This window comes from Equus asinus, chromosome 2 (genome assembly GCF_041296235.1).
Source record: "Equus asinus isolate D_3611 breed Donkey chromosome 2, EquAss-T2T_v2, whole genome shotgun sequence".
In the NCBI taxonomy this organism is placed as follows: domain Eukaryota; kingdom Metazoa; phylum Chordata; class Mammalia; order Perissodactyla; family Equidae; genus Equus; species Equus asinus.
The window spans coordinates 8,874,197-8,901,300 of NC_091791.1; positions in this window are offsets into that span (position 1 = coordinate 8,874,197).

The following is a 27,104-nucleotide window of genomic DNA, read 5'->3' on the forward strand; positions in this document are numbered from 1 at the left end:
TTGTTAACGATGATAATGAGAACATATTGACGTATTCACTCTGAGCCGGGTGCCATGCTAAGCACTTTGTGTGCATTACTTCATCCAATCCTCATATCATCCCACAAGGCAGATTTCCCATCTTTCTACTTTATAATCCTCATTTTACAGATGACAAGATTGGGGCTGAAGAAGTAAGGTCCCCATGGTGCTACATCTAAGTGTCACAGCCAGGACTCAAACCCGGGTCTATTCGATTATCAACCTCATACTCAACTCCCTTGGTCAGCTGTCTTCCAGAAGAAGACTGTTAGCAACTAAGGTGAACCTCACTGAGCGACTGGAACTGGACGATGACAAACCTCAGGGCTGAACAGAACCCCCGCTCGGGGGCCTCCACGCACTGCCGTCCTCCTCTGTAATACGACGTGTTGGAGGCAGCTGCTCGGAAAATTGAAAAATGATGAAGGCCGGAGTAAGGTGACCATTTTGATACCAGTCAACGGTTTTATGCTGTGGGGGAGACTGGGCAAAAGCAAGAAGGCCTTTTGTCAGAGATGTCTTCAGGAAGGTGGATACAAGCCACAAGATCGAGCCAGTGCCAAGAATAAAGGGCCGAAGCTTTGCCGTTTATCCCTTGCGGGAATCTGCTCAGTGGCACGGCCCTCCAACCCTCTCTTGGGGTACCCTCCCAGGTGCAGGAGCTTTGATGGGGGCTCCCAGCCCTGCACTCTCCCAGACCAAGGCAGGAAACGAGGAAATTGCCCCCTAACCCAGAGCTCCCCTTCTCAGGAATCCAGCTGCCCAGGTTTTATTTTTAGTAAAAGTACAAGATCATTGAATTGACAAAACATGCTTTAGTTAAAGAGCAGCACGAGGAGCGGAGGGCAGTTTGGGAGGCTTCTCAGAGGACAGGCAGAGATGGAAAGTGGCTGGCAGGCTCTGTGCACTTCGGCCATCTGCTCAGATGCTTTGGACCTGGCTGTCTCCAGGCCACGTCAAGCCCAGGATTTCAGAATCCCGGCTGGCAAGGGTCCCGAGGGAGCCCATGGGCCTGGCCTTGACCGGCGCAGCCCGTGCCCACCCCACCCACGCCCACCCCAGCCTCTGGGACAGGCTGGTGTTCGTTGGCAAATACTTCCACCTATTGCCCTGAAAGAAAACCTGAAATGCAGAATGAGGTAGTGAGGAGAAAGAAGGGAAGTTCTGTTTATTGAGCATTTGCCGACTCCAGCGACCGTGCTTTATAATTTCATTCACTCCTCTTTGCATTCCTTGGAGGCACATATTAAAGGAAACAGGAATTTGAAGTGTTGGGTCTGTCACACATGTTATTTCATTTCTCCATCAAAACAGCTTCCTGTGGTTGGGAACTCAAGGGAGGTCAAGTCACCGGCCCAGGTCCCCAAAGCTAATACCTGGCAGAGCAGCAGTTCGCGTGTCGCTGCTTCCCAAACCCACACCATCACACGTCTGTCCTGCCTCGGTTCCCAGCATTGTTGAGACAGGGCCCGGGTTAGGAGAGTGAAGGCCCTGGGGATTGGGGCCCAGGGAAGGAGAATGAGCAAATCCAGGGAACGAAAAGTAGGGATCAGACAGGACAGCCAGCATCTGGGGGTCGAGGAGGCGTCCCCAGACTCCAGGGGAGGGAAGGCAGAAGCAAGCATCCTCGAGGCTACTTGCTGACTCACCTGCTGGGCACGTGGACCGGAGGCCCACACGGGTAAGTGCAGAGTCACGACTGGGTGCTGGCAATGGGCTCTGTGCCAGGTTGGAGGAGGCATGGAGGTACAGAGCAGCAGTGCCCTGGGGGCCAAGGCTGGGAGTGCATCTGTGCGCTTGGAAGCATCCGCAGCCTGTGCTGTTTGCTTAGCTGTCCTCAATGTCAGCAAAGGGCCCAAAAGGAGACAGGTTTCCCTTGGCTTAGGAAGGATTTGCGTTAGACACAAGGATAGTATTGTCAGCCCCTGGAGCAAGTGACTGACTTCTCGAAACCTGCTGTGCTGAGCCTACAATCACGTATCAATGAACACCGTGTATCACGTAGTGGAAGCAATGTACCTCCAAGCAAGGCTCAAATCCCAGCTGTAGTGGTGAACAGCTGTGTGATCTTGGGCAAATTGGGTAACCTCTCTGAGCCTTGGTTACTAAGCTTCAGTTCCCTTGAGCGCATGAGAGGCAAGCTGATACACCTTCCAGAGCTATCATGTGGTGCCCTTAGCACAGTGCCTGGCATGGGGCATACAAGGTGTGGCTGCCATTGGCACCATGGCCAAGGTAGAGAGTGAGGACCCTGCGATAAGTCATGGGTGAGGAGGGACAGCTCTGGAGGGGGCCCAAGCCTTTCCCATCTGCAAATTGAGGTGAATGAGGGGGCTTGACTGTATCATAGTGACCTTTTATACTTTCCCAGCTACTTTAGTCTCAGATTCTGGGTTTACAAGACTTGAGTCAGTAGGTTATGGAAAGGTAATTTCTCTAGCTCATGGGTAGATTGCGATGGGAGTTTCAGGTAGACCAGTTGGCTAATTGCTCAGAGAGCCCCAAGAGTCGTGGCCTTTGGCTGGGGGCGTGCCTCTCCTCCCACAGCAGCACTGATGGCTGCTGTCCTGTTCCCCACTCCTGGGCGCTGAGGGAGCCCTCTGATAGGCAGAACCCACTCCCCCCATCAGAGAACTTTGAAGCTCGCTGCATCGACGGGAGAGTCACAAATGGGAAAATGATGGTGATTTTGATGAAATGGGGTCTGATTTCTTCTTGACGGCAGCCGCCAGCACCTCCCTCCCCACTCTGCCTGGCTCCTCGTTGCTTTCTCTGGCCCAAGGTGTTGGAAATTTACAGCTTTGGAACCAGTCCCTGCTTCAGCGTGGCCCACATCTGCTGTCTCTGTGGGAAGGGGACATCTTTGAGCAAGGATCCAAATAGCCCTGGAGATTGGGGTGAAGGGTGCAGGGTGCAGGCCTGCAAGGAGGACTCTTTCTAGTTGTTTTCCCTCTGGATATGGAGAAGGGAAAATATGTTTAAAAACAGCACTCAAAAAAAAAGTGTCAGCTTAGGTTTGTTACCAATTCCTGTGAACTACAGAAGATAGAATATTGTTGCTTTTTCTTTAGTACTTTTATAGGTCTCTGCAGCAATTGTGGAATACTACCACAATTTATACTTAGATTATGTAAAAATGTCCTGCCTTGGATGGAAGGAAAACTTCTTTAAACTGATTCTCGCCTCCCTCTCCTCAACAACCTTTGCTGGCTCCTCACTGATCACAAAGAAAGACAAGTCTCCTCGGTGCCCCGTAGACCGGGTTCACCCACTTCACCAGGCTCCCATCTTCTCGGCATCTGCTAGGATGGAGGCGGAATGCTCGCCTGCCTTTCCACCTGGCAAAATCCATCCCTCAAGGCCTGTCTCAAATGCTCCCACTGCCCAGGCACCCCCACCCACAATACCCCACAGCACACTGCTAATGCCTCCCCTCCTGAGTGCTCAAGTCCCTTCCCGGTGCCGTAGGCCTCTGAGTGCATGTCTGCCTTTCTTCCCCCATCTCCTCCCGCACTTGAAGCGAGGGAGAGCAGTGCCCACCGGGGAGTCGTCCTTGTCCACCAGCATGTAGCAGAGAGCTGGCATTTAACCTCTGAGTGAGAAGCCCAGGACCAGAGCTGAGAAGACTCTGGCTGTTAGTGGGGCTAGTGAGGAGGCACTAGTGAAGAAAGGAAATTTCTCTTGAGTTTGAAATCGGGGAGATAAGTAGGGTCCTGACAGGCAGCAGAGGGAACAATTTAAAGCACAGATCTAAGAGAGTTAAACGAAGGGTCCATTTATGAAAACAAGAGCAGGATGAAAGGGAGCTGGCAGGGGACGGGGCAGCACCCAGGGCTGGTCGCAGGAAGAAGCCTGTCGCCTTCAGGCTAGCAGGGCGGAGGAGGAAGGTGGCCCTGGTAAGGGCTGTGTGTGGCCTTAGGAAGGAAATGCACCGCCCTCAGACTGTGGCTTTGCAGGAGGAAAAGGATGAATAAATACCCTGGCCTGTCTCTGCTCCCGCCCCTGATCTCCAGCCTGTGCTTCCCATTGGCCAAAGCCAAGCCAAGGGAACTCGGCTGGTACACGCCACAGGTGAGCCTCCTGGCCCACAGAGCAGGCTGCAGAATGGAAGGGGCACCTGGGACATGCCCAGCCACGTGGTGACCGGTTGTCCTTGTGCCTGGCTTTACCCATTAAATAAGAGGTAGTTGGTTTACCCGCCATGGGTCTCCTAGGGAAATCTGTCATCGGTACCACCCTCAGACCTGTGCAGGCCAGGCCCCGTCCCAGGTCCAGAAATTCGGAGTACCTCCATCAAATATTTTAAAGTCTATCTCCAGTGCTTGGAACAGCGGGGGCCAGCAATGCTGTCCGGGCAGGAAGCCGAAAGGCTGACAGGGACCCATGTGGGCCCTGAATCCCATTTCTTTCCTTTGAGGATCTCTCCGACCCTCTTCCCTCTGCCCCTACACCCATTGGATGGCCCAGATGCCAGGACTTTCACCTAGGGCTTGTCCTGAGCCCTGGGATCCTGGGTCCAGCAGGGTGGCCTGGTGGGGGGATTATTCCTTCTGGCTGGTGGGTGTTTATTTCCAAGCTTTACTGAGATATCATTAACATATAATGTGTAACTTCAAGGTGTACGGCATATTGATTTGATATACGCATATAGTGCAAAATGATTCCCACAGGGTGTTAGCAAACACCTCTGTCACATCACATAATTACCATTTCTTTGTGGTGAGAACATTTAAGATTTACTTTCTTATCAACTTTCCAGTACATAACACAGTATTATTAACTATAATCACCACGCTGCGCTCCGGATCCCCAGAACTTATTCATTCCACAACTGGAAGTTTGTGCCCTTTGACCAACACCTCCCCATTTTCTCCCCATTTCCCCCACCCCCAGCCCCTGGTAACCACCATTCTCTTATCTGTTTCTCTGAGTTCACCTTTTTCAGATTCCATATAAGTGAGATCATTTAGTATTGGTCTTTCTCTGTCTTACTTATTTCACTTAGCATAATGCCCTCAAGGTCCATCTGTGTTGTCACAAATGGCAGGATTTCCTTCTTTTTAATGGCTGAATAATAGTCCACTGTGTATATATATACACCACATGTTCTTTATGCATTCATCTATAGGTGAACACTTAGCTTGTTTCCGCATCTTGGCCAATGTGAGTAATGCCGCAATGGACATGGGAGTGTAGATATCTCTTTGAGAGCCTGATTTCATCTCCTTCAGATATACACCCAGAAGTGGGGTTGCTGGATTATATGGTAGTTCTATTTTTAATTTTTTGGGGGGCCTCCATACTGTTTCCATAGTGGCTGCACCAGTTTGTGCTCCCATGAACAGTGCACGAAGGGTCCCCTTCCTCTGTAACTTCGCCAGCAGCTGTCATCTGTCTTTTTGGTGATGGCCATTCCAACAAATGTGAGGTGATATCTCCTTGTGGTTTTGATTTGCATTTCTGGTGTGGAATGTTTTTTGCAGGATTATGTGAGATGGGGTTGCTGATTTTGGGCGATTTAAATCGTTTATAGACAGAAGCCTGAAGACAATATTTGTCCAGGGGCCTACACACTAAAGACAGCCCTGCCTGTCGTCTGTAGGTGCGCCTTCCTGGGAATCTGAAGTTAGACTTCCTTGACCCAAGGCAGGCCCATCGAATCAGCAGGTCACGGCCTTGGTGTATCGGCAGGGCTGCAACAGACCTCTGCTAGTTGGGTCCACAAATGGGACCAACATTGTAGAAACCTGGGAGATCCCCAGCAGGGTCCCAAAACTGGCACAGGCCCCATGACCCACTGACAATCTCCTCCATGTGTGGCCACGTCTGTGGAGAAGCCTTATGCCTCTTATGGCTGACATCACCTGCCCACCGTTTACTGGGACGCCCATCACATTTCTGAGATGTCACAACCTTCCAAATGATGTTTTGATTTCACAAATCGTTTACCCACAGGAAATTAATACGTTCATCAGCCTTCTAGGACTCCTGGAGGGAATTTTATTCTTGAGATAGGACAGAGCCAAGAACAGGGCTAATATATTTAAATAAATGTCTTTCCCACTCTCATCTGCTGGTAGGAAGACAAGCTGTTCTAACCTTTCTGGAGGGCTATTTGGCAACACTGACTAAAGCCTTTAAAATGTACTTACCCTCTGACCCCACACCTCTACCTCTAGGAATTTACCGGAAAGAAAGAATTCAAGATGTGTTTGGAGATGGATCTATGAGGACATTTGTTCAAGTGTGGTTTATAATAGTGAGACATTTTTAAAAGTATATTAAAAACAACAATTGGGAGTGGGTTATACAAGTTATGAACATGCATACGATAGAGCCCTATCTGTTCACTGGAAATGTTGTTGCAAGAGAATAATTACTGATACGGAAAGGTGTTTACGATGCATTTTATGTTTCTGTAAAGTAACAAAACAGAACGGGCAGTAGGATCTCAGTTTTGTTTTAAAAACAATCAATGACTGGGTGTGTATGAAGAAAAGGATTAGAGAGCTATATATCAAAATCCAACAGTGGGATTCCATTTCTTTATCTTAATTTTAATATTTCAATAATTATCACATATTACACATGCAATCTTCTTACAGTAATGAAAAACTACGGTCCAATTACTTTAGTGTTCCCCCACAGCAAGCCCAGGGAACTGCCCCTTTGGTGAGGCTGCATTAACAATCAATAATCACCGGGCCTGCTGCGTAGGCATCTCCCTACCCGGGCCTGCGGGCGTGGAGCAGATGCATGACTCCACGCTCGCCTTCAAGGAGTATGAACTCTAGAAGGGGAGATAGACCCCTCCAGGAGGAACCCTGGAAGGAAGAAGCCCTGGGTCCTTTGCAGTGTGTGGGGAGCAGGTCGGGGAGGGGCTCATGGTGAACTGGACTTGTCGAGGCGACTGTGTGTAAAACGCCCTTGACCGATGGGCAGGGTCTCACGGTGCAGCTGTGGGATGTATCTTCAAGGGAGTCGGGAGGGAGACTCTGTCAGCTCTGCAGTGGGGGTCCTCCCCATCCTGGGGCACCAAGCCTGGTGAAACGCTGCGACTTTGTCTCAGCCTCCGGCAGAGACTCCCTTCTCCCAGAAGCAGGTCCAGTCCTGGCCTAGAAGCCCAGAAACTCCCTCCCACAGCTTTCTCCAGCCTTCCTGCCACGTGCTGCTGCCTGCCTCCAGCTCATGTGAGGGTGAGAAAAGCTGCCCCTGTTTTCTAAGCTGCCGTTGCTTGGATTTCTGTTTTACTTGCAGCTGAATGCCCTCCTAAGGGATAGTGTCACTGGCTGCATGGCCTTGACACAGTTACTTCATCACGCCAAAGTCAGCTTTCTTCTCTGTAAAATGGAAACAAGGTCCCAGGCTATGGTGAGGATTAAATAACAATGCACCTCAAGAGCTCAGCATAGCAGGTGCTCACTAAAGGCTCCTCGTTTCCTGCGCGGCATCACGGAGATGTCAAGTGGGCAGAGCGTCTGGGCTGTCGGCCCAGGAGTCCATGGCAGGTGGTCTCTCCCAGAGCAGGCAGGATCTCCCTGCCAGCTGTGCCTGCCCTGTTGCCCCCCACAGCTGTTAGCACCATGCTTCCTTCTCCCTCAGCCCCACAGCCCTGTGCAGGGAGAGCTTTCCCCAGGTTAGCATGCTCCAGCCCACCTGCTCGCTCCGGTGGACTTAGAAGAGCAGACCTGGGTGGGCCTGCCACACACCCCACCTCCAAGGAGGATCACAGCTCAGACAGGAGTAAGTGGAACATCTGAGATTTATGCTTCCAGGCCTAAAACAACGTCCTAACCATGAGTTATCTGAAAGGACATGCTCTCGAGGCAGCCTGGCTGCTTTATTTCCTCTGACAGCCGCTGCAGACTAAGCCATTGGCTGGAGGCCTGTTTCCTCCTCTCGCTGAGCCTGAGAGCTGGGGCGCTGGGCTCTGAGCACGCAGCCAGAGCAAAGTAGTCTTTGCTTTACTTCTCCGCGCAGTGGGGTTTTAGAGTAGGTGAAACTGAGCGAACCCTGGCCTGGTGACCGGCAGGAGGAAGGCTGAGGGAGGCTGGGCCCGCTCCACTGCTCTCTCTGCAAGGGTGGCAGCAGGCGCGCAGTGGGCAACCTGGCTACCGCTGGCCAGCCTCCCTGAGATGAGCTGTGTCCCGGTGCTGCCTCAGGCATAGATGGACCTCCCGGTGCCATCAAGGAGCATGCACACACCTGTGCAACACACACCTGTGCACACACACGCCCGCTGGGCCAGGCCATCCCCGAGGCAGGAGAGCACAGTGGAAGCAGCCCAGCAGCCCAATGGTTGGAAGTGTGCATTCCAACCCCACCCCTTACCAGCTAGTGGCTTTTTGAGTAAATTCAGCTTTCTGGGCCTCAGTTTCCTCGTGTGTAAAATGGGGATAGTAAAAGCATCCACCTCAGAGGGTCGTTGGGAGATGGTGGCTGCTCACAAGAAGGCTGCTGCTATGATTAGATGACAGTGCACATTGGCACGAGCGGGGTCCCATGGAGGATGGGGCTGGCTGTGCCTACCTGCATGAGATGTGGGTGCTGAAGACCAGTCATGGGTGTCCCTGGGGGTAGGGTGTGGGGACAGGAAGAACACTCTAGGTGTGTGAAAACTAAGAGGAAAAGGCAGGAGCAAGCCAGGAGAATGGGCAGCTGAGCAGCCCATGGGTAGGCATGGGGGGTGGGGGCCAGAGGACGGCTTGAGACAGGAGCCAGGCTGGGGGAGGGGGAGGCTGGACGTAGGAAGCAGTGGCCTGGGTCCGGGAGTTTTACGTATCACCGAGGCTTCAGCTCTGAATCTAGGGAGAAAGGAGGGGAGGCACATTTTGGGCCACCTGGGAGTATGCCCTTGTCAGCATCCCCCAGTCCTGGGATCCCCCCTCCCATGGGAACGTGTCAGCCAGGCTTCCCAGGTGGGTTCCAGGAGACTCTGAGGTTGATTCAGGCCACACGAGACAAGAACCTCACTTGGGGTGGGGCAGAGTGGAGAGAGAGCAGAGACGTCAGACACGGAGGAGAGACAAGGACTTCGTGTGGCCCGGGGAAGCGCTCTACCGTGCCCTGGGCAGTGGGAAGGTGCAGAGCCATCCTCTGTTGTCGGGTAGGGGCCAGCAGAAGGACACTCTCCACTTCTCTGAGGCCGATGGGCTTCCACGAGAGGAGGAAGCACAAGAGAGATTGGAATGAAATTCAACGTGATGGCAGCAAATTGGAGCGCCACAGGCAGGGTCTCTCCCCGGGAAGCCTCTCCCAGCTGCCTGCCTGTGGCTCCTCCTGCCTGGGCTGCAACGCAACCCTTCCTGGTCACTGGACACGCACAAATGGCCCCAGAAACACATTGTAGGAGAGGACTCCATGTCCCAGTCTCCAGCGGCAGCACTGGGACAAGGTGACCGCCCAGCCCAGCTGAGGAACAAGGGCCCGGACACCCTGGCCCCATTTTCCCTTGGACCTTAATGAGCCTCCGGCCTATATTTTTGGAAACAGTAATGAAGGCTTTTCAGGAAATGAGAGGCAGGGTGAAATATATTGCTGCTGCCACACGTTTGTGGTTGGTTTGTTTTTATTTTTAAAATAACTATGCTGTTGGATTCAATCCTTTCTAACTGTGAAAGTGACTCAATTCTAATGGATCTGGAGTTTGTGGTCTGGAGCCAGGAGCAGACATTTAAGGTGAGGTTGGGGGAGTGAGATGCTGGGGTCCAGACTAAGAGGAGGGGAAATGAGGAAGCAGAGGCAGGTGGGTCAGAGAGCGGTGTCTCTCCACAGCAACTTGTCAGGTGTCTTGTGCCCACTTCACAGATGGAGAAACTGAGCCTGAAGGAGTTCTTGACATGTCCCCCGAGCTCCTGACTTCCTGCTCTTCCTGATCGCTGTCCTGATGGGGGTCTGTACTAGGCAGAGGCTGAGAATTCCTGCTGTGGGACCTGCACGGAGGGCCCCTTAGGAAGGACCAGTTTTCAGGTCTGATCTGAAGACAGTAAGTGCCTGTGGGGTTGAGGACTGCATCTGTGGGGCCCCAGGCTCAGCATTGCCAGCCAGCTTGGGAGTTCAACAAGCACCTTCTTCTTATCACTTTCCGTTAGCTCTGTGTGATACACCGCAATCTCGACTTTCCTTCTGCTCCCTAACCCTGGGATGGCTGGATTGCGTGCCCCTTCTCCTGTGACTGCTGTCCTTCTCGGCTGTGAATCCAGGCCCTCCCGGGGCCAGAGGGCACTGGACGCCCCTGCTGGTCAGACACACATTACCGCTGCCCGGAGCTGCCTGTTCCTGCCTGAGGCTGGGTGAGCAGGAGAGGCTTGCCCGGTGCCAGATCCGCCCTCCACCCGCTGCCCACCCAGGCAGGAGGTGCGGGGCCTTTCTCAAGCCACAATGCCACAGTAGTCCCCTGTCTATACCATTGTGGGTAAAACCTTTTGATGACTGTGAGTTTCCCAGGGCTGCTGCAACAAATTGCCACAAACTTGGTGGCTTGAAACAACAGAAATGTATTCTCTCACACCTCTGGTGGGCGGAAGTCTAAAATCAAGGTGTTGGCAGGGCCACACTCCCTCTGAAGGCTCTAGGGGAAGACCCTCCCTCACCTCCTCAGCTTCTGGGGGCCCCAGGCGTCCTGGGCGTGTGGCCGCATCCCTGCCGTCTCTGCCTCCATCTTCCCATGGCCTCCTCCCCTATGTCGCTGTGTCTTCTCCTTTTCTGTCTCTTACAAGGACGCTCATCATTGGATTTAGGGCTCATTTTGATCCGGGATGATCTCATCTTGAGAGCCTTACCTTAACTACAGCTGCAAAGACCCTTATTCCAAATACGGTCACATTCCGAAGTTCCAGGTGGACCTGTCTTTTCAGGGCCACGATTCAACCTACTACAGAGACTTTTTCTTGCTCTTAGGGAAGGTTCTTAATCCTTTGCACTGCCCAGGCACCATCCACTAGTGCCCCTGATGGCCTTTCAGTAGTCTGGTCTTGCACTATGTGACCCCTCCTTCTCCAGGCTCTTTCTCATCCCATCTTCACGGCTCCCAGGCAGCCTTCAGGTGTCGGCCGGAATGTTCTGTGCTCAGGGCTAGTTCCCTGCAGATGCTGCCCTGGTACAGGATTCCCTATTGCCCCTCCCCCCAAGATGGGTGACCTGCTAACTGTGTAGCAATTTGTTTAACATCTGCCTTTCCTGTTGGAGAGAAGACTTCAAGAGGCCAGACAGCCCCTCAGTGATACTCAGTACTTACAGCCCCCACATCCAGGCCCTGGGTGCTATGCTGCTCAAAAAATATTTGCTGGATGCAGGAGAAGCAGTTACCAAGAGGAAGTGGGCACCCAGGGGCCTGGGTTTTGGTCCAGTCCCCCCTAACAGGGACCACTTGAGCTGATAAGGGCCTGGGTGAAGGTGTTGGCCCAGGGATGGGGAGGAACAAATCCAAGAGACATTGAAGTCACCGTTCTCAGGGTGATATTCGTGATGCAGGGATGAAGGAGAAGGAGAAACAGCCACGAGGCTGAGCTGATTTTCGAATTCAGCAGAGGGCCCCTGCTTGTCTTCACAGATGCTGAGCAATCAAGGTAGGCCGAGGCAGAGAGAGAAACTGGGCTCCACCCCCTCCTGCTGCTGCGCAGGCTACTTGTCAGGCCAGGCCCTTATCTCTTCCCTGAACCTTTCTCACTGTCCTTCCTGTCTCCAGGCCCACCCTTCTCTGATCCAGCTTCCACCCTGAAGCTGGAGGATTCAATGAGAAAGCCCTTCCCTGCCTCTCCCCACCTAAAATCTTTCCATGGCTCCCTATTGCCAACTGGAAACATCTGAACCCATTAGCCTGGCTCCAAAGGAAGCTTAATGGTATAGACTCAACTGGCTTCCTGAGCCCCATTCCCACGGCCCTCCCCTGTTCACCCGGAACTCAAGCCGCTCTGAACTCCCTACAGTTCCCCAAGCACGTCAGACTCACATTCTTCGTGCTGTTTACATGCCGTTCCCTCTCCCTGGAAGCCTTTCCCTATGATTCACCTGGAAATCTTTACTCATTGCTTACGACTCAAGGTAAAAATCATCTCCCGGGGTGGCCCCCCTGAACTTCCTGGGGTGGGTGAGGGACTACCCCCACCTGCCCTCCCCACACACATCGTCATGGTCATGGCTTGTCTCCACGGCTGTCTCCCCTACCTGGGCCTAGTGCAAAGTCAAATCAACAAATACCTCCCCAGTGAGCCGGGATGTGGTCCCCTGTGCAGACAGCATCCAATCCTCCTTAGAGGAAGGCCTGAAAAGGGGTCTCTTAAGGCTGACAGGCTCTCTCAGGCCCCTCCGAGGCCTGCCCAGTGAGATGCTGCTCCCGTGTGCTTGAGCTGTGGCATCAAGAACTTGGGAAGCCTGCTTGCGGAGGGCCCTGGCTCCCTTGCTCCAGACTCTGAGATGAGGAAGGGGCTGGACCTTTTCCTGCCCGGACTTTCTTCCTCCACTGGCTGTAACCAAGAGCGGGGACACCTGTTCTCCTCTGAAAAAAGATAGATTGGTTTACAGCTCATTGCCAGAGCAGCTGTGAAGACAGTTGGAAAAGCAGCCCCGTCAGAGGGGCCGCCAACAGCAAGGACATGAAAGATACACGTTCGGAGAATTCGTTTGCATACATCCCAGCCATAATTTTTCCCCTCAGGAGAATGGAATGTCACAAGTCTGACAGGCGTTCAACAACTGGGGTAAGAAGGGAAAAAATAGCAAGCTGCCAGGGCTTCAAAAGCAACACTTTCTTGGCGGAAAGGACGTGAGAACAACTTGACAAGATAAAGGGTGCAGAGTTCTGAGCTGCACAGTGATGGATGCTGAAGGCAAAATTGGCCTCTGGAAGACCAGGCAGTGCTGGACGGTGACTCTGAAAGCATAGGAGAAAGAGGACTACATGCCATCAGAGAGGACCATCCCAGCTCCTGGGATGGTGACCATTCATGCCACTGCAAAGGGGTGTGTATGTGTGTGAATGTTCCACAGGAGTGCCTATGAGTGATCTGAGTGTCTGTGTAGACTTTGTACGAACTTGGATGTTGTATGAGTCAGCTATTGCTACAATAATGCTGCGTAACAACCCATTCCAAAGTTTAGTAGCTTAAAATGACAATTACTTATTGGCACTCTCCTTGGTCCTCGGGTCACCTGCAACTCAGCTGGACTGCTTTTGACTTTCGGCTCCTGGCTCTGGGCTTTAGGGCCCTAGCTGCAGTTTGGGATTAGGTGTGTCCACAGGCCGTGCATCCTATTTGGACCAGCAGCACCAGGGCATGTGGCTGCTTCGTGTGTCTCATTCTGGGGCCCAGGCTGAAGCAGCGGCAGTTTCTGGAGCATGCTCTTATCAGGAAGGAGCTCCAGAGTGAGAGAGCAGACACCACGGTGCAAGAACATCTCAGGTTCTGCCTTTGCTGGGGCTGATAACAGCACCCAGTTGGCCAAAGTGAGTCTCCTGGCCAAGCCCAAAGTCAAGGGTCAGGGAAGCAGGCTCTGCTCAGCGTGGGGCCACCACATCACGGAGAACTGGACCCAGTAATTCAGTCTACCACAAAGCTCTTGTATGTGAGGCTTTGAGTGACACAAAGGTCCTCAGGGTTGGAGTGCACATTGCCACATGTCTCAGTGTCTCTGGAACTACCCTGTGTGTGCATTATGTTTTACATCAATACACTCCCAGATGAGCATCATAAAATTACTCCAGTTTGATGACCAGTGGGGGTCACGTGAGAGAAGTGCCAAGGCTCACAGGACTGTTGGCACTGCTTGAATTTTAGTGCAAAGTCACACAATCTGCCCCTGGTCTAGAAGTCATGAGCCACATGACGCCACCCCGTATATCCGTCACCTTTAGGGAAGGTGATTTTGGGTCCTATTTCCAGCTCCTAAGAAAGGAGGCTTAATTTTCCAACCAACACCAGTGAGCCCAGCAAGCTATTATTTGGAGCCTACTGAGGAGAAGCTGGAATGAAAATTAGGCTTGAGGGACTGCCCCCATGCAAACGGAGTTGAAAGCATCCCCACAGGTCGGGAAGAAAGCCAGGTCTCAGCTGGGGCCGTTCCCCAGGGCAGAGACCAAAATGAGTGTATCGATGGATGTGAGGTTTCCAGGTGAGAGGCTACAGCAGCGGCGTGTGCTCTGCAGAGCTGGGCGGGGGGAGGGTCTCCAGCGGCGCAGCCAGCCTCTTCGCGTCAGCTTTCAGAAACTGAGCCAGGCTTCCTCTGTTAGTTACACTTGCCTTTTATTTTTCGAGAGATGAATTTTTAATTTTTATGACAGTATTGGGAAAATTTCAAAGTATCTCCACACAGCAGGCTCCAAGTGTGCTGTGTACTTGGTCAAACAGTCAGGGCTTGCAGACGGGTCAATACAGCTTCAAAAAAGGAAATGAAAGTGGGTTCCTCCAGCCTTTGGAAGCGGGTTGGTGTCCCGGAGCCTGAGTCACTGACTCCCGTGGACTGGGTGTTGCCTTCCGCCCTTGGGGTGGGGCCGTTGGTGGGTGTGTCCCGGTCACAGACTTGGTGCTAGGCGCCCTGCTGGGCTCTGCAGCTAGAGCACAAAACAAGACAGGCAGGCGTGGTCTCTGCCCTCGCGGAGCTGACATTTCAGTGGGTAGCCAGATCCAAAACATAGAAGCTGATGAGCTTAATAACTAGGCCGTAAATGACCCCTCAAGGAGGTGAAGTGGCAGATAACAGCAGAGGCCTCTTTAGACCTCATCCAGGCTGAGGGTGAGGGATGGGAGGAGCTGCCCTGCTGCACCTGACCACCGCAGGTGGGTGCCTCCAGCTTGGCTGTGATGGGAATGATGCATCCCAGCTCTCAGGTTGCCAGGGGCACTGAGTTAGCCCGGCCTGGCCCAGGATGAATGCTCATCACAGGTTTGGTCCCCCGCCCATCTCTGAAGCTGGGGATCCACCCTGGATAGCGAGGTCCTGCTTCCATCTCCTGCCCCCGGCGTCTGAAGACACCCTGGCCCTGGCTGGGAGCAAGGAACCCACCAGCCTGTTTCAGCCCTCCAGGGCCAGGTGAGGTGATAGCCACCAGCTCCCGAGCACTGTGGCCCTCTCTCTTCCCTCCTGCTGGCCAAGGCCCAGAATCCGAAGGCTGAGAACGTAGAGGAGTTGAGGAGCTGGGCCTCCGGAGCCACTGCCTTCTCTTCCTACACCTTCCTCCTCCTCTCCATGCCTATTTCACTGTCTGTCAGAGAACCCGAGAATTATAGTCCCTGCTTAGGGGCTGCAGTGAGAAATTTGATAATGAGGTCAGGAAAAGGTCCACCTCTGAAATGAAAGCCTATTAAGATCACAGGGGCTTAGAAGGCCTGAGCTGCAAGGGGCCTTCATTACCTACTTGGTGGCCTAGCTGGTGGTATTTATGGAGCATGCGCTGTGAGCCCACGACTGTGCCAGACAGATGTGGGGCTCCCTCGCGGTTCAGGCAGGCGTGGTCCCTCTCGCTGGAGGGTGGGGCTGAGAATGTCTCATGGGCACTGGGAGCTGTGCTGCAAAGGACCAGGAGAAGGCTCCAGGTGAAGCAGTGGGACCACGTTTTGGGGGTAGTTGGAGAAGGCCCCACTGAGGATGGGGTGATGTTAACTAGGTAGGCGGGGATGCTTGTCTGAAATAGTCCTTTATCCTGCCTCCCTTCCCGTGTTCAGACAGCCATTGGGGTCCTCAGTCTCAGCAGGAGAGGAGGAATCTGGCCTGGAGGTTCACCTGTTGGGGTCATGGCCTAACAGTAGATTTTGATGATTACTTGCTGAGCTGGCCTCTCACCACAGGGGAGGTGAACATTCTCCAGGAGAGAGGAAAGAGGATGACAGCGGACACTGGAGTGGGTCTGAGGTGCATCCTTCCCTGACTCAGATCTCGAAGGGAGAGAATGATGGGCTTGGAAACCTAAGAACAGAGGAGACCCGCACTCTCCCCTCCCCTGATGTCAACTCCCCTCCTTCTGCTTCCCCCACATCTACCACACTCACAGCATCAGCTAAGATTTCTAGTTCCACTTGACTTTTAAGTGGAAAGAGAACTTCAATACTCTGAAGCAATGTAGCTCAGACTCCTTCTAGGTTTTTACCATTTTCTCCAATCTCTCACAAATGGCAACTCTCATCTCGTTTGATTGACAGCCTTGTTAGCAAGTAGCCTTACCAGGTCTTACCCAAGTATTCAACTTAGTTTTCATGGAAATGGCATTAGCTTAAATCATATTTAATACAACTGTATCGTTACAATAGCAAATAAAACGGATGCAAACAGGTTTGGGACCATCATATCCAACTCTTGGTAAATACACGGCTGGACTTATGGGAGCAGAAGCAGGCAGGGTACTGGTACTCGTGTGTTGGTGGAAACAGACAGTCTCATTCACAGAGGGAAAGCAGAACGTTGCTTACTCCAGTAGCTTCCTTAGGTGGAAGGTGGTTAGCAGAACTTTTCCCGGGTTTGCAAGAGAAGAGTTGTATTTTAGTTCTCCAAAAGCAGACTCTCAGACAAGGATCTGAGCTCAAGTAATGCAAGCATTTATTTGGGAGGTGATACCAAGAAGCAAGAGTAGGGGAGTGGGGAAGCGAGTCAAGGAAGGGAAGAAAACGGGCTCAAGGCCTGCTCATAGCAGGTTTCCAATGTGGGTAACTGGGACTCGTGTATGCTGTGGATGTTAGCAAGCAAGAGCTCGCTGCCCAGTGTGCATAAAACCGGTACTGTGGCAATGGTTTTTGTGAAAAGAAAGAACTTTATTGCAATGTTGACGGGCAAGGAGTCAGGAGGCAAAGCTCTCAAGTCTGTTGCCCCAGTCAAAGGTTCAGGGCGAAATTTAAGGAGTTGGGGCTACTAAGCTGCAGCTGAGCCCATGTAAGCTGGTTGGCTGGTCTTGAATCAGTCCATGTATGGTAACGAAGCTACTTGGGCTACTGGAAATCAGATTTTCCTTATTGAAGGCTGGGGTCATCCTGAGGCTATGGGTTCCTGCCTGGTACATGTGCAGTGCCGTCTCTGTTATTGAGCAAGCTTCGATCAATCAACAGCCTGTTTTAAGGAAGCAAAACTAGTTTAAGCTGGTCAATGATTCATGGACTTCCAGGAGACCACACAGAACGTGACTCAGAGTGTCCTCCTCAAAGACAGGAAGCTGGGGCCATTTAGCCACCAACTCCCATCCGTCATTCACTGGGGCTGCTCTTGGGTACCACTAGCTGCCTGGCACAGGGAGCATCCTGCTTGCAGCTGAGCACCCTGCTGCACCCAGGAAAGCCCTCAGGCTGGGGGCCAGAGGCAGCACTGATTTATCTGTCAGGTTTGATTGGCACAGTGCCAGGACCCAAGATACTTTCAGGGCTTGTGAAAATGTTTCCATTTGTTTTTAATTAGAAGGAAATAAAATGATCTTTAAGGTTGAAGAAAATGTTTCAATATATAATAATATATTTGTCTTTATATCAGTGTAGTCATAAAATATCATTTTTAATATTTTTTCTTATGGAATATCTTCATCTAGTCAGACTGCCATAACAACATCTCCTAGATGGAGGGGCTTAAATGACTGAGATTTGCTTCTCACAGCTCTGGAGGTTGGAAGTTGAAGATCCAAATGCTGGCTGATCTAGTTCTGGTGCGGGCTCTCTTCTCAGCTCGCAGCCGGCCACCTTCTCATGGTGTCCTCACACGGCATTTCCTCGGTGCAGGCCCATGGAAAGAGAGATCTCTCTCTCTCTTCTTCTTCTTGTAAAGCCACCGATCCTGCAGGATGAGGACCTCACCCTTATGACCTCAATTAACCTTAATTACCTCCTAAAAGCCATAATTCCAAATATATTCACATCAGGGGTTAGAGCTTCAATACCTGAATTTTGGGAGGACACAATTCAGTCCATAGCATGGGGGAGGGGCCCAAAAAGGTCAGACTGAGGCCTGGATTGGAGGTGCTTTCAATAAGAAACAATCGATAGGTACAGACACGGGAGGGCCAAGTGGCTCTAGTGTGGCCCTGACACTGTACAGTTGATGGTAATGACGGTGGACATAATCTAACTTGAATAAGGAGAGTGAACATGGGAGGACCTCGCTGACAGTGAGACAACGAAGGGGTCAGTGGTTTGGGGGATCTCCAAAGGTCACAGAACGGTTGGAGTGGAGTCATGTAAACTAGTGAGCTGAAAAGATGAAAGGTGGTGTGAATTTGTGTTTTTAGAGGCCATGCAGTTTCTGGGCTGTGATGAGAGTGCGTGAGTGAGATGCAAATCATCACAGGCAAAGGGTTGAGGAATTGTGAGCCAGGCCACCCACGTGGGTCGTCCAGGTGGACACTAACAGTTTAGGGTGGTGGCAGCATTGGGTCTGAGGTAGATGGTGGTAGGTATGGAGGTCTCCAGTGACAGAGGGAGTGTGACCAACAGGGCAGGTGAGCAGAGCTGCTTCCAAGAGGGAGGGAGACCAACGAACCAAGTGTCCTTGGAGGACAAGAAATAAGTCAATTTATGCCCGACCTGAGGAGCACGGGGTAGGAGAGAAAAACAAATATTTGCGGTTTCTGTAAGCAGTTACCTTGTTCAATTCCCTCGTCGTCATGGTGGGGAAAAGGAGTACTTCCCTGGAATTATTACACCAGATAGCGGCAGAGTTGAGACTAGAATCCACCCTTCAAACTGAATCATGCAGGCTAATTTTAAAAAGGAGTTTATGAGATGGACAGTTAAGCTATATTCTTGCTCAGCAAGATGAAATATTGAACAGATGTCTATCCTCCTCCCAGCTAGTATATGGATTCAACACAACTCCAATCAAAATCCCAAGAAGACGGCTTAAAATCAATATGCTGTGAAGTCCCATGTGAAAAATAAGAGTAGGCCAGAATTTCGAGGAATGTTCTTGAAGTTAAGAGCAGCAAAGTGAAGGGGAGGGGGCGTGCGAGCTGAGGCTGCCGTAGCCAAGAGCACGTCATCCAGCTAAGCTGTTGAAACCTCTGAGCTGGCTCCTGCACAAAGAGAGACAGACGATCAGCAGCCCAGAGAACCCGGAAACAGACTCGAGTGTGAAAAATGTTACACACGAAAGAGTCCACTTTCCAAAGCGAGTGCTATGGAAGGAGTGTTTTTAAATTGTGTTGGATACTAAGATAGTCATTCGGAATAAAAGATTAGGTTGGAGCCAAAGAACACCAAATACCCAATAAAACCCAGGCAGATTCAAGTATTAAACATGGAAAAGTAAATTTTAGATAAACTGGCAGGACAGAAAATAGAATATTTATCAGATCTGTGGGTGAATTGCTCATCTCACAAGCAATGGAAATAACCGCGGTGACAAAGATTGCCTGAGTTGAATAGAGGTCTACAAACTTCGAATAATGACAGTAACGGAAAAGAATGTAAGGGATAACACACTGAGAAAACACTTACATGAGAAATGAAAAGAACATGGTTTTCAAAATATGACTGGCAAGGGGCTGGCCCGGTGGTGTAGTGGTTAAGTTCACATGCTCCACTTTGGTGGCCCGGGGTTTGTGGGTTCAGATCCAGGCCACAGACCTACACACCACTCATCAAGCCATGCTGTGGCAGTGTCTCGTGTACACAATAGAGGAAGATTGGCACAGATGTTAGCTCAGCAAAAATCTTCCTCAGGCAAAACGAGGAGGACACGTGACAGATGTTAGCTCAGGGCCAATCTTCCTCCCAAAATAAATATATGTATATAAATGACTGGCAAATAATTAATATAATATAATAAAATAATATCAAAAGAGCTCACTCAAAGTTATAAAAACAGCAAGACTCCCAGAGATATCCAAGCAAAGACCACAAAATCCTTCACGGAAGAAGAACAAATTGCTGGTAATTAAAGAGATGAAGCTGGGGACGCCATACTGGACTTATTTAACAGCCTGATATTTTGAACAGTTTTGGTTTCACACTGAGGCTGGGGTGAAGTGGGGACACTCGCTGACGCCTGCAGCATTATTGATGGGCTCATAAGCTTGAAAAGCAAAATGGTGAGATGAAGCAAGAACCACAAAGACCTATGCAGTCTGAGCCCTCATTCCTGCATCTGAGATTCTGTTCGAGGAAAACATCAAATGGAAGCAATAGCCACACACATGAAGGTGTTTGTTATTGTTTATAATAGTCTGTTTAATAGTAAGGCAAAGCACAGAGAAAGAGAAATGACTGGAATATCCAAAAATAAGAGCTTAGTTCTGCTGTACCGTATCTACTCAACGCAGTGTATTCCGCCATTCAACCTATATAGACAAATGTAGGGAAACGCTAAGATAAAAAATACCCCACAGGAAGGGGGCTGGGGGGAGGGTGAATGGGATAAAGGGGCACGTATATGGTGATGGATAGAAACTATACTGAGGGTGAGCACGATGAAGCGTATTCAGAAATTGATAAACAATAGCGTACACCTGAAATCACACAATGTTATAAACCATTATGATCTCAATAAAATTACTTGGGGAAAAACAAAACCCACAACCTCGTGTGTGGAAAGATTGTAAGTCTTCAGCTACACATGCGAAATTAGCATGTGAGTAGAAAAGGACCCAAATGTAAACGAGAAAAGTAAAAATAGTCACCGTGTTAGAGTCACAGATTTAAAGATAATGCTTTAAATAATTTTGAGGGGGAAATCTGGTATATATAGCTTTCCTTGCTTCCTTCCCTCCTTCTCTCTTTCCTTCTTCCCTTCCTCCCTTCTCCCAAGCAGAGTGGACCACGCACCTGACTGACAGCAGAGCTCAAACCCCAGCCGTCTCGGGCAGCCTCCCAGAGTGCAATGTGGCCAACACTGTCAATCAGCAGCACTCGGCTGGGGCACGGGGCATCGGGGCACCGGGAGGGGGTGGGGATCTCCTTTCATCTGCCAAACATGCACACACTCAGTGGGTGTGACTCCAGAGAATGAAACGTTAGAAATGCAGTCCGTATATTTAGAAAAGTCATGTATGCTGGTTCTACCAGATATGTTCCCAGATGAATTCGAAATACTATTTTGAGTGTGTCTGAAAAAAACTTCACGTCCTGGTGAAAGTGAGTCACATTCACAGCAAAACCACAAATCTCAATGCTCTGGGCTTCTTCTACACACTGGACTACAGGAGAGCTTGTCTTTCCTGGGCTCCTTCTATCCATCCAGTCCTTCCGGGGGTGGCCATCATGGGCCTGGGGTCCCGTGTGGAACTGCAGCTGTGGGTCCTGCTCTCAGACCCTCTTCCTCCAGCGGCTGCCACTCTCACTTCCCGCTGCCCACTGCCCACGGGGGTCTGCGTCCTCAGACTTGCGCTGCCCCTGCCCTGGATCCTTGTGGCCCACCCCATCTGCCTTGGGGCCTTGGCTCCTCCTCTGCCTCTTCACTCAACCCCTTCTAGGCTCCAGCTCTTGGAGAGGCCTCCCTCCAACAGGGCTGCCAGCTCCTAGTGACGCGGTTCATTGCTTTCCACTACAGCCTTCTCTTCCCAGAGTCCAGGGCCCTGCTGGGGGCAGTCAGGTCAGCCTCACTCGGTGGCCACTTCCTGAGCCACTGGTCAACTCCTTCACTTTTGGTGGTTTTCTCTGAGGGCATCACTGTTGCTCCCCCTCGTCAGACCCCTTTAGGGACCCCTCCCCCGAGCCCATCATAGAAGACCTCAGAGGTGTCCCTGCAATTGGTGACTTGGTCCAAGTTCTCACTCCCAGGCTCCAGGGCCCCACATAGGTCAACAGGGGTGACTGGGAGTTTATTTCTGTGTTCCAGGCAATTCTGTCAGAGCTTCAGGTCTGGGGTGTCCAGGGCACAGAGGGGACCTGGGGGAACTTGGCTTTTGTCTCATAGCAGCCTGATTGAGCCCCATCAGTAAGCAGGTCAGGAGACGCACAGTGGGCCCCGACCCCATTGCCTGTTTGCACTGGGGAGGGGCCACACCTGTAGAGAGAAACAGAGAGCAGAAGGCGAGACCAGCAGACAGACCTGGAATGAATCCTTAGATCCGTCAAGCTGGAAGCCAGCTCTAGCCCTGGTTCTTATGCAAGACGCCTATTTCACCAAGCTGAAGGGGAGCAGAATTTGCCACCCCAAATATGTCTCTGGCATAAGGATTATTTTAGGCAGATTTATTTTTAAGAAACAGCAGACACAGGAAAAGTTCTGAAACTTGAGTAGAAGTTACCCTTTTGTAAGAGAAGACAAACAAATGGCAAGTCATAGGATATATTGGAGTATATGAGGAAGCCATTTGGTGTAAACCTAATTTGCCCTGACCTTGTTTTTCCAAAAGGGCCTGACGTGGCCGTTGAGCATGCATTGTATATCTGCTTTAAGCATTTGCTATGTGCCAAAGACAAGAACAAATGGCCTTAAGATAAAGATGCAACTTCCCCCACATTGGCATTTCCTTAAGGATAAGCACCTCTCCCTGGGCTAGGAACTGATTGCTGTGCTCACCTGTGACCACCCAGCTCGAGACAACAGCCCTGCTACCCTGCTGTGTCCACCAAGACAGCAGACCTGCTACCTGCTGTGTCCATCAATCGTTATGCCTACAGAGCAGTCTTGTGACCATTGTAAAAGGGACATTTCAGTCATATTGAAACATGCTCTTTGACGGTATATAACCGCTCTGTACACTCCACTTCTTTGGTGCCCTTCCTTCCTTGGGGAAGGAAGGCCCTGGGCTAAGCTAGTCTTCAGATCTGGCTCATAATAGATTCACCCCAATTTTCATTTATAGATTGGTTATGGATTATTTTCGTCGACAGAGACATTTACATTTATAAGGAAAATCTCCGTTTGTAAGGGCATCTTCCTCTCTGTAGCAGAAGGAGGAGAATAACTAAATCCAGAAATTTATCAATGGAGAGGTCATGGATTTAAATCTGCACAATGACCATACGCTTGTTTATTGCACTTTACCTGATCATCTCCCATAACTGACTCCTCCCACCCCCAACATCTTATTTTGTCTTTAGCTGGAGATGGTATTTAAGGTGATGGCTTGGGCCATTTGGGGAAGTTACTCAGTTTTCTTGAGTCTCTTCCATGTATATAGGAGGTATACATATCATTAAACTTCTATTTGTTTTTCTCCTTTGAATCTGTCTTGCTTATTACAAGGGAGTTTCAGTGAAGAACCTAGAAGGGTAGAGGGAAAATTTATTTTCTTCATGAGCAAAACTTATCCAAGGAGGGTTTCTGACATGTAACAGAAAGAGTCGCTAAGGGTGCAATATTCATTACTATTCCTTGATTATTCCAGTTCATCTTCTTGTACATGTTCAAGCTGTGACCACAGGACCAGGAACAGAATTTGCCACTCCAAAAATATACCTCTTTGGTATAAAGGCTATTTTGAGCTAATGATTATTGAAAAAACAGCAGACACAGGAAAATCTCTGAAAACCTAGTAGAAGTTACTCTTTCGTAAGGGAAATTTAGCTTTATAAGAGAAATCTCCATCTGTAAGGGTGCCTCCCTCTCTGTGCCAGGAAGGGGCACATAACTCTGAATCTTTAGAAACTCTCACCAATGGAGAAGGCAGTGACTTAAATCTGCATAACAGCTTGACCCTTGTTTACTGTGCTTTTCCTGGTACCCTTGCAAAACTGACCCCATCTTAACAACAGGATGTTAAGGCTATTTTTCAGGGGCTGCAAGCCAGCCAAGAGCATGTGCAGAAGACAAAATTTTGATCTGCCAATCAAACTCATCCCTCCAGCACCACCGCGTACCAGCCTGGCCTCCCCGACCCCTTAAACCTTACCCGCTACCTTAGATGGAGAGACAGATTTGAGAGCCTGTCCTCCTGTCTCCTTGCCTATTGATCGTGCAATAAAGCCTTTCTTCTTCCAAAGACCAGTGTGCCACGGTGTTGGCTCCTGTGTGCACTGGGTGGCAAGCCCTCGCTTGGTAAGAATAGGGGTGAGGGTGTGGCTGCCACGTGCCTGGGGTGGGGGCCGGGGATGGAGTAACAAGGTGGCTAAGCAGAGCCCAGGGGACACTGTGTGTCTTAGTGACACGTGCAGATGGAAACCTCAGTCCTCTGTGGCCTCTCAGGTTCGAAAGTTGACAAGCAGGATCTGAAACCCTCTCTGGGTCAGTGTGTGGAGGCAGCAGCCGGGAGGGTCCCAAGGCAGGTGACGTCTGTGTTCCACAAAGTGTTCATGAGAGACAGCACGATCGGGGAGGCTGGTCCAGGGCTGACGAGTTTCCGACAGTCCGGACCCGCCTGATAAAGTCATCTCAAATCCCAAGGAGGTCCCAGCATATCTCTTCCAGAAACGTGAACTTTAATTTATTTAAATTTAATGGAAAAGCATATGGAGGGAATGGAAAGTTAATTTAAAATAGTGCTCAAAGCAATCAATATGTTAACAGATTCCTTCAACTTTTTCCACTTGGCTGCAGGGGAAAAAAACCCAACAAACCTTTAAAATGTAAGTGGATCCCTTTCATCCCCCTCCTTCTGTATTATGAAAACACAGTTCTTGATGTCTGGTGCTGAATCCTTGGGAGTTAAAAATCAGTCATTCTTGTAAACATTAAAATATGCTTTTGGAAACATAAATCATCTGATAAAATTGGAAGCGGTACTGAAGATAACTTTAGTTAAAGAAGATTTTTTTTGGCGTGCTGTAACAGGCGAGGACTGTGAAGTCTTTCACAGCAAACTAGTATTGTTGTCTTTGTGCGCCAGAGTTTTCTCATCTACAAAGTGGGCATAACCATCCCCCGGTGTTCTTGTGAGAATTCAGCGGGATGAGATACGAGAGCGTGTTTTGCAAACTGCAAGGCTGTGCAATCGTTCATTTAGGACACGAGCTGTATTCCTCCCTCTCCCACAACGTCACTGAGCAAGGGCTCGCTGCCTGATGCACGTGAAGAACCGACTATTACGGCAACAGCCTTTGGGAAAAGTAGCTTCGTTTTCAAGATTGGTCTGCAAGAAGACAGGGGCGTATGCTCTCAGATCTGTCTCCCCGATCCAGGGCTTGGGGCAAAATTCATGGGATGAAGGGCAGGGCGGTCTGAAGTGTGGAGAGAGATGATTGGAGGTGAGGAGAAGTGAGGTGATTGATGATCTGTGGGAGCAGAGGCAAGCTTCACGGCTCTTCATAGGATGTGTGTTCACAAAATGGTGGTATTAGCATGATCTGAGGGCGGAGTTTTCAGCCCTTTGAGCTCAAAGGGTCCCTTATTGGGCATTTGCACAGGCCCAGTTGATGGGCTGGTGGTCTCAACTGGCCCAAACTAGACAAATGGGGACTCTCAGATCTTGAGAAACCACTCTTAATTACTCTGTCCATAAGATGGACTCAGTTCAACTGCTCCTGGAGGGTCCCGGTTACAACGAGCCCGAGGATTCTTCCTGGGTAGAGACCTCTCCTCACCATGCCCCTCAGAGGGGACAGCCCGGGCCCAGCCCCAGGGCCTCCCACCGACGTGCTGGATTCAACTGAGCTGATCTGAGGAGGCCAAACCCGACCCTCCCACCTCCTTGCCGGTGTGTACACAAGAACCACAGTGTCAACACTTCCACCAGTGGAGAGTCGTTCCTCTGTCTCATTCTCCCCTCTTAGTCTCTTCCAGCGAGGCAGCACGGAGCAGGGGAAAGAGAAGCTTTGCAGCAAAGGGCTTGAGTTTGAACCTTGTCTCTAGCACGCTTCCAGGCTGCGTGGACTTCTCCAGGTCACTCTTGCACGCCCCGGTTGTTTTGTCCGTGGTGTGTTAAGGATGGTTGTAGGGAAGGAATGAGACAGAGTAAGTGCTCCCTGAGCACTTTATTCTTTCCAAAGGTCCAGTCCGCCTCTGGGAATGGTGCAAGGAGAAAACACACGCTGGGCTAGCGAATCATGACTAATCGCTGGCCTGCCTTCCCACTGGGAGCGCGGAGAATGAATGAAGGCTATTTGCAGGTGGGGAGGAGCTTCTGGAAAGCCTCATGGAAGGGGCTGACGTGAAGGAAACTGGGCCGTTGGGAAGTCGTGGCTATAAATCACTGCCCCCGTCTTCCCATTCTGACGCCTAGAGCAGCCTCTACAGTGGGAACAGAGGCCTTGCTCTGTTTGGGTGCTTCCTTATTCCTGAAAGCACGTCAAGGTCAATGGTTTCCAGATTGAAATTTGGATACCGCCTGGCAGACACCATCAGCATCCCAATTCTCCCGCCCCCGCTTGGCGCTGACCTTCACGGGCCTGGACCGTGTTAAGATTCTGGGCTTCTCCCTGCTCTGCTGCCAGGTGCAAGGAGCCCTCATTTGCTTATATATTAAAAAAAGGGAGAAAAAAGGCAGGACAACTTTAGAATTTCATATGTAATCAAAATCTGCCTAATTGCATTTCTCCTGGAAAAAAGAGAATTTCAGGGCTATTGAGTTACTTTGGAGTTTTGAGTAAAGGTGGGCTTCATTTCCATAATGTGTCCCAACCACGGCTTCCCCATCTGAGAGGCCACGACTGAGACACTCTCTTCTTCCAGGAGGAGCATCGGAGCCTGCCAAGAATTTGCCAGCTTAAAGGTCATCAGGTTGACTGACAATGTCCTTCTCCAAGTGCCCAGAGGTGGCTTCTAGAAGGGTAAAGGGTTGCAAGGCTGTTCCCCAAACAGAAGTTGAGATCCTGGAAAGGCAGGATGATTCTTTTCTCTCATGTAGACACAGAACCCTCCTAGAGGGCGAGGACCATGGAAGATCCCAGGAACCGGGGTTGGGGTCTGGGGATCCAGAAAAGATGTCCCAGAGAGCCGTGGAGTCAGTGAGGGGGAGACAGACAAGGAAATCGTTCACAAACTATCAGAAAGCCAGGAGGGAAAACAAAACTGTAGCCCCAGGAGAGATGCAGAGCCCCAACCCTTCTGTAAGAAGCAGGGAGCAGGGACCTCTGCTCAGCCTCACACGGTTCCGTGCAGCAGCCAGAACGGGACCAAGAGAACCAGAGCGACAGGAACACCGAGAACCAAGGCCCTGGAGAAAGTCCCACACCGTCTGAGAATTCTTTGCAGTTCATGTACAAACCCTGAGGCTAGGAAATTACTGCTCTGACATGAGGAGTGTGGGACACGGAATAGCGTGGGAACCAGAGAAGAATCCATATAATGACACAAAAGAA